Here is a 13352-nt window from a genome sequence, read left to right as displayed (position 1 = left end):
CATCTGGAGGAGCCGATGCGTCACGGAGTGTTGAAACTGCTCTCGGGCTGAAGCAGCCTGCTGCGAGTGGTGAGAGTCCTAGCAACAGCTCGATAAAGGAGAAAAACAATGTGCAGAGCCAAACAAGCCCAATTACAAGCCACAGACAAGTGTAATAATTGTAAACCCGAGAGGCAGAAAAGGCAACTTATCTGACACCGGAGCAGTGAAGAAAGAGGGCGACCGAAGGCGGCAAGGGATATTTATACACGCAGACTGAACCGGCGTTGATTGGACTGTGGTTACCATGGGAACGTTGTCTCATGGGTGCTGTAGTTTTTCGTTATGCAATTGTTGAACTTTGAACTTGTAGTTGTAATAAAAAGTGAAGAAAGATAAGCATAATCCTCGCCTCTGGTCCTGACATAGAATTAAATAATCGGCAAGTAGAATGCTTATAGCAGGAATACAGGAGCTGACTCTCACCTGAAGGACAGAGTGAAAAACAACACCAATTCTCCTCAGTTGCTGCTTCTGCTGCCACAAATGGAGCCATTTCAGACAGTTGCTGAAGGCATAGGACTGTCACCCCCATTGCACCAGAGAAGTAGATAAAAACAATAAACAGCAGTTTGTGCACGTTTTTCTTTGGTTGCTTGGGCGTCCTCTTCAACAAATCAATGGGAGGAGCTTGGACTGCCATGACCGAAATGGCTGCTTCTGTGGTGGAGATTAATGCAGCAAAGAGGGAGAACACTGGTGTTTCTTTTCTCCTATACTGCAGGTGAGAGGCATTTCCAGCTCTTGATGTGGTCCCGTTTTTGGGATGGAGCTGTTGCTAATAGTCTTATAGCCCTCACTTGTAGGACATATGACTTGCCCCCCCTTGTTGTGCTCCATCACTTGCAGCTTTGGCAACGTGTTTGTAATAGCGCTTAGTTAGAATATTGTAATATGGGGAGCTCCAGTTTCACATGAACATTATTGGTGGGTATTCAAGGGCATCCTATGATGATATCATTTTCTACATTCATGCTGCAGTGGATTGTTTACGTATTATTTGGGCATTTTATAAAGTGTAGCGTATCTTTTTCCAACTTCTTAAAGGAGCAGGGATTTTGAGCAAATTTTCTAGAAGCACAGTCTTAATTGATTAGTACTATCCAATTAATGAAATGATTTGTCCCGCTCTTGTATTGCACATTTACTACTGTTTTGTGAGCACGACGTCAGTCAAATGCCATGATGTATACCTCGGATTTCAGGAGTTTCTTGAACTGGAATGGTGAACCTCTGCCATCAAAGTAGGCTTTATTAAACAACCAAGACTAGAGGCTTTGGCTCCCAAGGTCCAATTTCCATTTTTTGGTGCTTGAAAGCTCTTTTGGTGATCTAGTGAATGGTGGCAGGTAGCAGATTCATCGATGGGATTTAGTCAAAGGCAATCTTCAGCTTGTACTTGTTCATTTCCTTCAGTAGGCCTGAATAATACCACAGAAGATTTTAAACTTGAACCTCTAAACCACCCATTCCTAGGGTAGATATGTCAACTTTAGCTTCCTAAGTTACTTTTCTGTAGGTTCTTCCAAATTCTGGTTTTCAAGTACTGCATTCATTGCATTCTTTTGGTTATTGAGTAGTGGGATTCTGGTATAGATTGAACTGAAGTCTTCCAGGTAAATTATCAACAGCTAGTTTGTTTGGAGTACACAGAGGGTGTTCTGAAGCTTTGACAATTACAGCTTCACCTCTGTCCATCACCAGCCCACTAAGATACTGTTCCCACACCAAAAATAATTCAAAAGCCAGCATAGCTGGAAACGACAGGTGAGTTGTCAACATCATATTCAAGGCTCTTTGGGTGGAATAGGATTCAAAAGTTAGTCCTGTTGACTGGCAACTAGTAGCTTCATGGTGACACACCTTGGTTTTAGGTCAAAAACTGCACAATAGTGCAGCTGTCTGATTGTAAAAGACTCATACGAGACAAGTCAATAGCTGACTTGAAAAGCAGTTCCACCCATTTCATTCCAATGGCTTTTTGGTTACTCTTATTTTCTTGCTTTCTATTCAATGGTTTTATTTGTTTTAGCTTGTCCGTCTAGTCTTTGTCCCTCCCTTGGAGCATAGCCTGTTTACCATCTCTTTGATTGGCTCATTTTATCCTTCCACCAGTCTATACGTTTCAGGAATTATTTTTCTTTTTTTAAAAGTACTCCATAAGAGTGCATTTGTTTCCCCCGTTTAGCTTTGTTTTCCTACTTCACCTACCTCATTTCTTTTCATAAGCATTCCATCCTTCGAGCATCTCTCCCTGTGCTTAAAATCCACATTGCGCTGTCTGTTTCATTCGCTTCCACTCACTCAAGTTGCTCTGTCCTAGTTTGCTTCCTTCCCTGCACACTCTCTGTTTCTTCCCTTACCACACCTATCATGTTGCTTCCCTGGTGGACTCCTTTGTATCTTCTGCCAGCTGTGTTAGGTCTCCCCTGCCATCCTGTTGCTTCCCTGCCCTCGTGCTTCCTCCTTCGAAGTTGCTTTTCTGACCTACGTTCTTTCCCACCCTCATTCTTTCCTCCCACCTTGCTTGCATTACTTGTTTTTTTTACTGATCAGATCAGTAAACAAAAAAGACGCTTGTGTCATTTTATAGGCATGTGCATGTTTGGTGTGCATGCCTACAAACTGACTCAGCCGGCTGCGTAGCTTTTTTTCTGTTTGTTAGCCTGCTGCACAGCACTAGGGATGCTATGCAGCATGGCTAAAATCATTGGCAAAATCATTGAGCCCCAAAGGCAAGACCTAATGTCTTAGTAAATGCTTATTCTAGTGTGCTGTTCTCTGCCGATTTCTTAGTTAAAAATTGAGATATGCAAGATAAAAATGAGCCAGAAAGTGACGAAATACCTCAAATGAATACACAAAATAATACACTCTTAAGATAACATTTAGTATATAACTTTCAAAAATGGGTAAAGGTATTATCAAAAATAACAATCCTTATAAAAAAAATTTAAAAAACGAGTTGGGGTGTACCTGGTTGTCAGGTGATACGCAAATTCAGGTCTAGGGGGCAGCTCTCCTTTTAACCACACCAGCCCCAGATCCCTCAGAAGGAGGAAGATTTCGCTTTCTGTGTCTTCAGAATCCAGTCTCTATTAAAGGATAGAGAGCCCACTCCTTCAAAGACTATGACCTTTACTATAATGCCCAGAAATAGGTGTGATTGGTGTCAAACCTGATAAACGATGACTGCTGAGTTAGAATTTATCGAGTAAAATAAATACCACCTAATTGCGAGTTTTAGGGTTCTAATATACAGACTTTGCTGCTAAACAAACTAAAATCAACAAATTCTGATCAATGCTGGACATTGTTCAAAAAATGTATCACAAAACTCTTAATTATGAAATGTGTGGTAACATATGGCAGTTAACTGGGCTGCTTATAACAACAGCAGCAGCTACCACAACACCAACATGGACCCCAAACGCAACGCAGAAGGCAGGAGAGGATATTCAGGACCAGGACAACCCTTCAGGGCCTCAGGGAACATGACATCATCCAGAGGTACAGACTAAACTGGCAAGCCATACAGCAGCTGCTGCACCACATTGAGCCACACTTGGCACCCAGCTTGCAGACACCCCACATCATTCCACTGGAGACCAAGCTGCTAGCTGTCCTGCACATGTTGGCAAGTCGCTCTTTTCAAACCACTGGTGCCCTGGTTGAGGGGATCTCACAGCCCTCATTCTCTGCCTTTCTTCCCAAGGTACTTGATGCCATCATCTCCCTCACACCCTGCCACAGCAGCTTCCCCAACACACAGCAGCAGGAGACCAAACAGGGGTTTTATCAAATTCATGGCCTCCTGCAGGTGCTTGGTGCCATTGACTGCACACATGTCTGGATTGTGCCACCTGCTGCAACCGAGCACCTATACCACAACAGGAAGCACACACACTCCATCAATGTGCAGGCCATTGTGGATCACTGTGGATTGTTCACCGACATCATGGCAAAGTATCCTGAGAGTGTACATGATTCATTCATCTTCCGCAGCACCATCAATCAGCACTTCCAGGATGGACGTTATGGCAATGGCCTACTTGTTGGTAAGTACAGAAACTTAGTAATTTACACACAGCACAGCAACCCTGTAGGACACCCAATACATACACCACTACATTGACACGTAGCTAGGAAGACACTGATAGCCATGTTTGATATCCTGACCCAACGGGATACACACCTATGGACAAATGACAGATGCAAATAACAAGTGATGCCACTCTAGAGCCACACAGGATCAATTTAAAACCACGCAGTGACAATGACATGACCTTAACTGGTAGTACAACTTGGAAGATGAACCTTTCAAAATCGCTTCAATAACACTCAATCCCACACCCTTCCAAGCAATACGTCCTGTGTAATGTGTGTTGCTGCAGGTCAAACACCATGAGACACATAGCATGATGACGCTGACTCTAATGAAGGTGACATGGAATTATTGGGCAGTACCAACATCTCACATCACTCCTGAGGTGACATTGCCAGCTAGCAATAAGGAAGTGGACTGTGCTATGAAAACATGTGGATGTGACACTAATGCAAAGTGCACACTGCTACACATCCAGATTGAGACAATTCCCCATATACATAACAGATGTACAGGGAGATGGACCTTCCAACACTAAAACCTTCACCCTCACAACCAAGTTAGCCAGATTACCTGGAGCAAGTTCAGTAGTGTAGGTACACGTTTGCACGTGAGCAAACTCGGTAAGGGCACAAAAATAGGTTTGCAGAGAACTTGTCACACATGCGATAATTGTGCATAGTCAATTGGGAACACTTCAGTGCTGCCAACGTATGGAGATGTGTTGTGCATTGTCACCTAGCCAAATCAAAGGGCCTCACTGTTGCTTTCATCTGCAATTATATAGGTCGAATTGAATGGGATGTTCAGGCCATATAGTGCAACCATGTTACCACCACAGTGGAATCGATTGTGTGTGTGGAAGTATCATGTCACCTCCAGTGAAGGCACACAGATACTTCTTTCACATTACATAACACATGGGAGATACACACTGAACAGCAAGTTTCTAATTATACCACTGATATCATGTCAATCAGCCAAACACCAGTTTTGATAGTCAAACAACCCAATGCAGAAAGAACATCACAGAAGCCTAGGATCCCACACAATACCACAAACATAGATGAGTCACAGTCAACACAAGATAACAACTGCCACGCAAAGAGACAATCACAGTGCAACCAACAACAAAATACTTACCTTCATTTTCTCTTTCAGCTGATCAGGGTTACGGGATCCAGCCATGGATCATGACCCCAATTGCCAAACCAAAGCACAGCAGCAGAGCATACTTATAATGAGGCACATCTTAGGACACACACCAAAGTTGAGAGGACTTTTGGCATCCTGAAGTCCAGATTCACTTGCCTGGATATCACTAAGGGTAGCCTCCTATATTTCCCTGAAATGGTCTGCGAGATCATTTTGACCTGTGCCATCCTGCACAACATTTGTGTGAGGAGGAACATTCCCCTCTATGGACCAGATCAACAAATGCCTGAAGAGGAGGAAGAGGAGGATGCTGTCTGTGAAAATGGGGGGGAACATCCAAACACATCTGCAGGATTGCGTCGGAGACAACACATCGTACAAAACTTCTTCTAACTATAGTCACCATCACCACTTTGGTATCATATGTAATTAAACACCTCACATCATCACTCAGTCATGCTCTGGGTAATTGTTTATGCATCACATGATCCCTAAGAATCATAATCGGAGTTTAGCCTCATGGAGCATTGCAGAAATACAAAGCTGCATACTGAAAAAGCAACATCACATTTGATGGGTATGAATGTACAGCGAACATCACACACAGTGCTAATGACATATATCCTGTCTATTTCACATTTGAAGGGCAATATCAGAGAACCACAGCTATGAGACACATCCATGTTGCCAACTCGGTCCATTGCAGCATATGACACACAAATAAGACACCATCAATCATAAGGTAAAAAAGTGAGGCAGTATATGTGCAATTTTATTGGTAACAGGAATGTATGACCAGACCTTTGCTGCAGTAAGTGTGACATTAGCTATCTCTGCAAGGAACATGTGTGACAAGAAGTGCATCAAACCTGAAAAATGGATAACACAAGTGCCCCAGGTATGACAAGCATTGCTCACAAGACATGCCCTGCGCAGTCCATCTCAGGTAATAAGTCCTGCCACTGTCATGTTTTAAGTCTCTCCCCACCCTTCTCCAGGGGGCCCTGTAAATGGACTATCTGTACCCTGAGAATCTTCATCTACACACACCCAGACTCCCATTCTGACTCCTGTGTGCTTCCCTCTTCAGTATGGCATGCCATAGTCATTGTTCATCAGTCTGCATGGACTTCAGGTCCGATAATGCACTGCCTGGTAGTCGGTAGGACCTGTAATCAGCTGTCCATTGCTTCCCATGTGAAAGGTCCAGTTGGCCCTTTGAATTTGATTCTCAACTCCAGGACTTGTGAGAGACTGAAGGTGCACACACCTGTGAGCACGTCTATGCAGACCAGCCATTTGAACCTGCCCTGCCCTTGCTGCTGCCTGGAACTGCTTAGAAGCTGCCATTTTCTGAATCTCCTTGTTGTGCATTGGCGTACAAATCACTTGTGTACCAGAGCCCTTGGGGGATTGTGTAACGTTGCAGACCAAAGCACAAACTGTTTTTTGTTCCCACAGTGATGCTCCTGCTTGTCCCAGTCAGAGTCTGCTCACTGTGTATTTGCCTTGTTCATGTTTGTTCCTGACAGAGTCTGCATCCTGTTAGCCAGACTGGTTCCAGCTTTTGCGTTAACCATAGAGGTTCCCTGTGGCTACATTAGTCTCATAGTTGCTTTCCATGCCCTCTTTTTCCTCCTGGGTTATTGTGTCTGGTAGGTCTACGATGAATCCTCAAATGTATAGTATAGTTTAATCAGTTTACTATTGTATTCTGTTCTGGGACATGTATTCAAATGGCCTAATCCAGCCCCCATCCCTCGTCTGGTTTTGCATGTATTTCTTAGTGCCAAACAGTGACAGTGTACTAGGGCTGCATGCATGGATTTGGTACGGTGCCTACAGCACAACAAACAAGGGCTGCTAATGTGTATGTAAGGACAAAACATGTTTGTTCCCTGACGGTCCACACACATATTCACTTCTGCCGCCACCTACTGATGGGGCTTGCATGGTGACTAGCTGTGAGATTAATTAGCACAAAGTCACTGATGTTCCTTGTTGCAATGGGAATTTTAGAGCCCACCCTGTGTACAAATGTTGTGATGAAACCTGCCTGTGTCCTATTACTGATCCATAACGTATTTGAACACACCAAGGTTGCTCTGTCGTCAGCCTTCTAAATGTTCTGCAGTGCCATAGCTGGACTATCCCCATGTGTGTCGTTAGTTGATCTTTGGCTTTTGGTCAATTCTGCTTTGAAGGATGCTCTGTTAATTCAAGGGTTGGCTCCACAGACTCATGACTAGACCTGCACATAAGTGTGACAAGATGGAGGCCAATACTGACACAGGGTACACATGGCCACACACTTGAACTAGACACCTTTGTGCAATGAACCATAGTAAATATGTGAACACATGCAGCATGGTCTGCTGGTCCTCCACAGCCACAGGAGAAGCATAGGTCATTTACATGACTCAAACTGTGGTGTACATATCAGTTTTAGGATTGGATTTGAGACTCTGTGTCACAAACACTGTGCCTACCTAGCATGCTCAAATGATGGACTCATGGGTAGTATACACACAAGTGACCATGAAGTGGTATCCAACATTTCATTACATGTGAGGGGTAACATATCTGACATAGCCATTATCAACCGTCCTCGATCTATCCTGTGTATAGTTTGTCATGGGAAATGTTTTGTCCCCAAAGTCAAGGACGTACACACAGCATAAGACACAACAGATATAACAAACACATATCATGAGTGATGTACGTCAATGAATGGCATCTGATGGTTATACACATTTATAACACATTCATACATGCACATTACGCCAAAAGTTTCTTGTGACGTTACCACAGAGGCACAACAACAATTTGAAGAGCCAATTCGCAGACATAAACACACAGGCCATGAGTCTATTTGTTTAGTTGCGTAGCCTTGCTGTCCTCTGTTGATGCAACACCTACTCAAACTAGGAAATACCAATTGTATTCCCAAAGTTTGTGTTGCTGTTGCGTCAGGTAAGAGAGCTAATCCTGCACGACAACATGAGTATTATGGGCAGCAGTAGTATGGTCTGCCACATGTGCCCAAACACCAGAACACACACTGCAGGTTATACCCTCCTATCTTTGTATAGCTATAGGCTGCGTGCATGTAAAAAATTGAAAAATCACACAAACACAGTTTAAGACAGATGTTTTGACGCAAACGCAGAAAAAAAGACGCATATGCGTCAAAATATAACACATATGTGTTAAAAAATGACATTCACACACATTATACATCAATTGGTCCCTAGCGTTAGTTCCAGCACCGCACCCCAGGGAATCGGTTATCCATTTAAAATGTATTGATCCTTGAATGCGGGGAAAATTTCATGCATATGCGTAAAAAAATATTGACGCAAACCCCGCAAACGTCATAAAATTACTCACTATGCAAAAAAAACACCCCGCAATTGAGACAGGAAGTGATGTAATAGGATATCCTGTTTACAGAAATGGTACAGTGGGTGTACTTTCACTTTCACTTTGCAGTCTGTGATTATTCTAGTCTGTGTGGCTGTGTCTTGAGTAGTCTCTGTGAATATTGTGATTTTGTCTCCTGTGTGCTATTGCTATTGTAATTTTGGTGTTTTGTAAATGTCTGTGGTAATCTGTCTAAGTGTTTTTTGTCATTTATTGTGAATAGATTTGTCTTTGTACTGTTGGGAGATTGTTAGTTGGGGTATTGTTGGGCTGTCTGTGGGTTAGTTAATTTTCCTTTTCATACCTCCTTTCCCTGTTTTTCCCTCTTTACCCTTTCTATCCTATTTTGGTTGAGATGTTGGGAAGGCCACATCTGGGGCGAATGGGTGAGGAGGAGCTAGGGGCTTTTGTGTGGCTGGTGTGCCACTTCCTCACCCTGATGTTGGAGGCTGGGGGCCGGGTGATACAGGGGTATCACACGGAGGAAAGGAGGCTCAGGTGGGCAAAGGTGCTGTTCCATCTAAGAGGAATATTCATCAGCCAGCACAACAACCCCAGTTGAAGCATCGCTGGGCTTACCTGGTGGCCCGAGAGCAGGACCTGCTGGACCACCTGGGTGTGGTGATTGGTGGCCCTGTTGGTCAGTACAAATTTGACTAATGTGTACAGTACAGTGCTCTAGAGTGACAGTAGCAGATTTTGTGACATGCTGCATGCAATGTTTGTGGACATGTGGAATGCAAGTTGAACAAACTGTGGCCCTGATTTATACAAATTTTGCAACGCATTACCGTCATTTGTTGACGCAAAAGATGCACAAACTTACAAAACACAACTTTATCTTGTAAATTAGTGACACTTTGGAGTTAGTAGATGATGGTAATGTAGCACAAACAAAATTATGATTCAGGGCCTGTGATTGTACCAGGAATGGGATGTATTTCACATGCTAATACAAAGAACCAATGTAGTCCCCAGTTTTTTAAAACCATGTCTGAACAGTATTCATGGCCATACGTACAAAGCTCTTCCTAACCTCTGCTAATATTTTAGGTTGATATTTCTACTTTGTTTGTGCAGCATTTTTATTATTTGTGGGTGCAAAAGTATAACACACTTGCTACAATCAAATTTATTGTGCTAATTTCCATAGCTGTAGCGTAAACAAATGAAGCAAATGCAACACAAAAAAAAGACACATCGGGCCCTAAGTTCATTGTTTCTGTGTATTTTCATCTGGACAGATAATCTTTCACATGGCCAAACCCAATTGTGCCAGGATAGTACCAGATTGCAGTCGCACAAAACAGGTTCATCTCGTGGCTTTTCGGAGTAGGCGTTGAAATCCTATCATTAAGTAGCATGGCCCAACAACATTTTTGCCTTGGGCGCAATTGCTGGTACTGAGCTAGTGCAGTTACCATCTGTGTAATTTTATAGCAAACAATTTTGTAAAGTGAATGGCTCATCGTGGGATCCCTGCTCTTTGTGAATGCATGGTCACAAACTATTTATTAGCATGATGTTGTGCAAGGGACCACTGACTGCCTCCATTATACCATTTCAGTGACAAAATAGGCTGTTATTTTACTTTTGGTACACCCCTGCTGATATAGTACAGCATATGTACAATTATTAACTTCTCAGTATGAAGGCTATCACAGACATGGTGGTATGCTAAGATCAGCAGGCCAGCATTCCTGTGAGTGCCGCCATTCCCAAGGTGCTTTCAAATAGAGACCCACTTCATCAAGATTGCAGAAGTGGGACATTTGCTAACCCATGTTTTAATTAGCAGACAGTGTCAATTCGGTTGTGTTACCACAGATCACCCAACTTGCAATTCTAAGTTAATGAATGTGGCAAAGTGTGATTTACAATACCTGATATAGGTGCACAGGGCCCAGAGTAACACATTTCATGTGCAATGACTACACCTGTGCCCATGCATTCTGTCATGGATGACCAAATTAGACACTGTCAGCATACATCTTTTTGTTGTTTTGAATCAGATAAGGATCCCTGCCATCATGTTGTCATAAGGGGCATATACAGCTCTGGGTACACTGCCGGTGTGGAATATGTAACCTACATACAACACTGGCACACATATAATGGACCATTGAAAGCCCAATGATTCCTGAACGCAAATCCACCCACATGAGCATCACACAGTAACTCATTGTCCCTTGATGCACAAGCCACAGTACCTGAGTCACTGGTATTGCAGTGCACCAGGAATATGGCATTGCATGTGTCTCATAATTACAAATGATGAAATGGAGTACCCTCTGGAATGAATTAAGCACAAAACTGAGTAATCATGTATGGCAGCACATGATTGTTAGGGCCAGTGCATGTGTGCATATATGTGTCTATCACTCACTGGTGTGACAGCGTCAATGCATGTTTGCAGTAGTATGTCTGTTGGTGTGTCTACATATATGATGTGCAGCTCTATCATATAAAATGTCACACACAGTGATTTGTTGTTCCACGTTTTGTACAGTGAGCAGACATTGAGCACATATCAACCTTCCATGTTTTACAGGTGGACCAGCCCCCTCTACAACTGGTGAAGTGGCTCAATTTGCGGACCCAGATGTATCCAGTAAGTGTTATTATGTTTGTCCTGTGTTGTGTTTGCAGCTGTTGTGTGATTGACTCCTGTGTGTCGGACTCATTGCAAGGTATGATGTGCTGGCACGTGATCTGATATGTGACTTGACTGGAGGTTGACATTTTGTTCCATGTTAGAGTTAGACATTCTGCGGCGTAGAGTCATATATTGGGAGTCGAGTGCTGCGCTATAGGCATGGGCAGGTGACCAAGGTGATTTGTTGCAACATGTATGCCAATAATTAATTTGGAGGTGGCCAGTGTCATAATTTAGTAATCAAGTCATACTCTGATTCACACAGACCAGTGATGCATATGTTTTACACACAGACTTGCGCACCCCTGTTAAGTAATGAACATGTAGGACTGTATGGGTGACTTTCCCACAGCATCTAGCTCCACATGTTGTACTCCATTTATGTGGCACTTGAGTGTAATGTCATAGGCGTGCATGCAGGTCAAGGCCAGATAGGTGCTTGTATCAATGTGCTTGATTTTGGAAATGTGTCAGTGAGATCTAATGATGTTGACAATTGTCTGCAATTAGAAAAATAAATGTAGATGTGATTGTCCAGTGGTTGACTCAATCCTAGTTGGCAGGCCTCCTTACCTGTGGTGGACTGACTAAACCCATGGACAGCTGTCCAAAGCTTCCTGGTTGTCCTTGATGTTTGAAAGTATGTGTTGCATGTCCATCCCCCCTGAGGCACAGGGTTAGGGCTAGAAAGTATGTGTAGCTAGGTGTGATGATCACAGTGTAGATGACAGACATGCAATTCAAGCATTCATGTGTTCCAAACTACAATGCGCCCTCATGATTACCAACTGCACACCGTCCTGGCAGTTCCATATACAAATCACAGGTCTTGTGTGCCTTGATTTTGATCCTGAAGATAGTTATTAGTGGGACTGGCACATGTGGAGTACTTGCAGCATTTGTTATGTGACTCATAGCAGCACAAAGATGCACAGATCATTTAATTAAGTGCAAACCTTGTTGTGTATTGCTGTGCTGTTACATAGTTGATGGGTAGGCTGCGTTGGCATGTCATTCCTCAGGGACATGCTATCATCTGTACTATGATTTGTACTGCATGTGCTATTTTTGATGACGTGTTAGAATATCATCTGTAGATGTATCACACAATGATGTCACTAATGTTTGGCTGTCTCTATTTTTACAGCTGCCAACATGAATGCCCAGGAGATACAGAAATTTCAGAGGCGGGCAGTGCAGTACCGCCACATACTCGATGTGGAGGCTGGGTTCTGCACTATTGCACAGAGATATCGCCATGAGAGAGCCACAGGGGTATGGAGGGCATTTGCCCAAGGGGGGGCCAGCATTGCCCACAACTGCCACCACCATCACAGCTCAGACCACAGTGGCCCCAGGGATGACAGCCACTCCAGCAGGTCCCTCGACTTCGTCAGCCCAGGGCCCACAAGCAGCACCTCCTGCACCTCCCCCTCCAACCCCGGCACCAGCACCAGCTTCATCAAGTGGTACCCAGCCATCCCCAGCTGCTGTAGTGGATATTACAGAATTCCAGACACTAAAATGTGACATTCAATGTATGTTGCTCTGGATGGACAGGCTGGTCCGCAATAGGAGGAGGCTGCGGGGTATTAAGAAGATCCTGCAGAGGGCCAATTTTGTGACTTTTGGATCCTCACCCATGATTCCCTCCCCTCCCTCCTCTTTCCTCGTTCTTTTCTTCAGTGGGTTTAGGGGGCTTAGTGTTAGGTTAGAGTAGGCTGTTAGTTTGGTTACTATAAGTGGGTTGGGGGGGTGGAGGGTGTTATATTATTACATGTTTTTTTGTGGGTGGGTGGGGGATGATGTTTGGGTTTATATGTATACAATTCTTTTTTTTAAGTTAAAAAATAAATAAATAAATATATATATTTGTTAAGGATAAGTTAGTATGTGTTTAGGTTAGTATATGTTGTCCTACATGTGTCCCATCATATAAGGGGGGTGCGGGGTCGATGTTTAGAGTATTTAGTT

General features: G+C 43.5%; 1 long non-coding RNA gene across 1 annotated transcript; it reads left to right on the top strand.

Moving 5' to 3' along the window:
- The first annotated feature begins 447 nt into the window (after positions 1-447).
- Positions 448-13125, top strand: LOC138294101 (uncharacterized). The gene is made up of 3 exons (XR_011203185.1): positions 448-763; positions 11274-11333; positions 12526-13125. It is a non-coding gene; the product is annotated as an uncharacterized lncRNA (long non-coding RNA).
- Positions 13126-13352: the final 227 nt, after the last annotated feature.

Source organism: Pleurodeles waltl, chromosome 4_2 (genome assembly GCF_031143425.1).
Source record: "Pleurodeles waltl isolate 20211129_DDA chromosome 4_2, aPleWal1.hap1.20221129, whole genome shotgun sequence".
NCBI lineage: Eukaryota > Metazoa > Chordata > Amphibia > Caudata > Salamandridae > Pleurodeles > Pleurodeles waltl.
The sequence above is the reverse complement of the archived record's forward strand: the minus strand, read 5'-3'. Positions and strand labels throughout refer to the sequence as shown.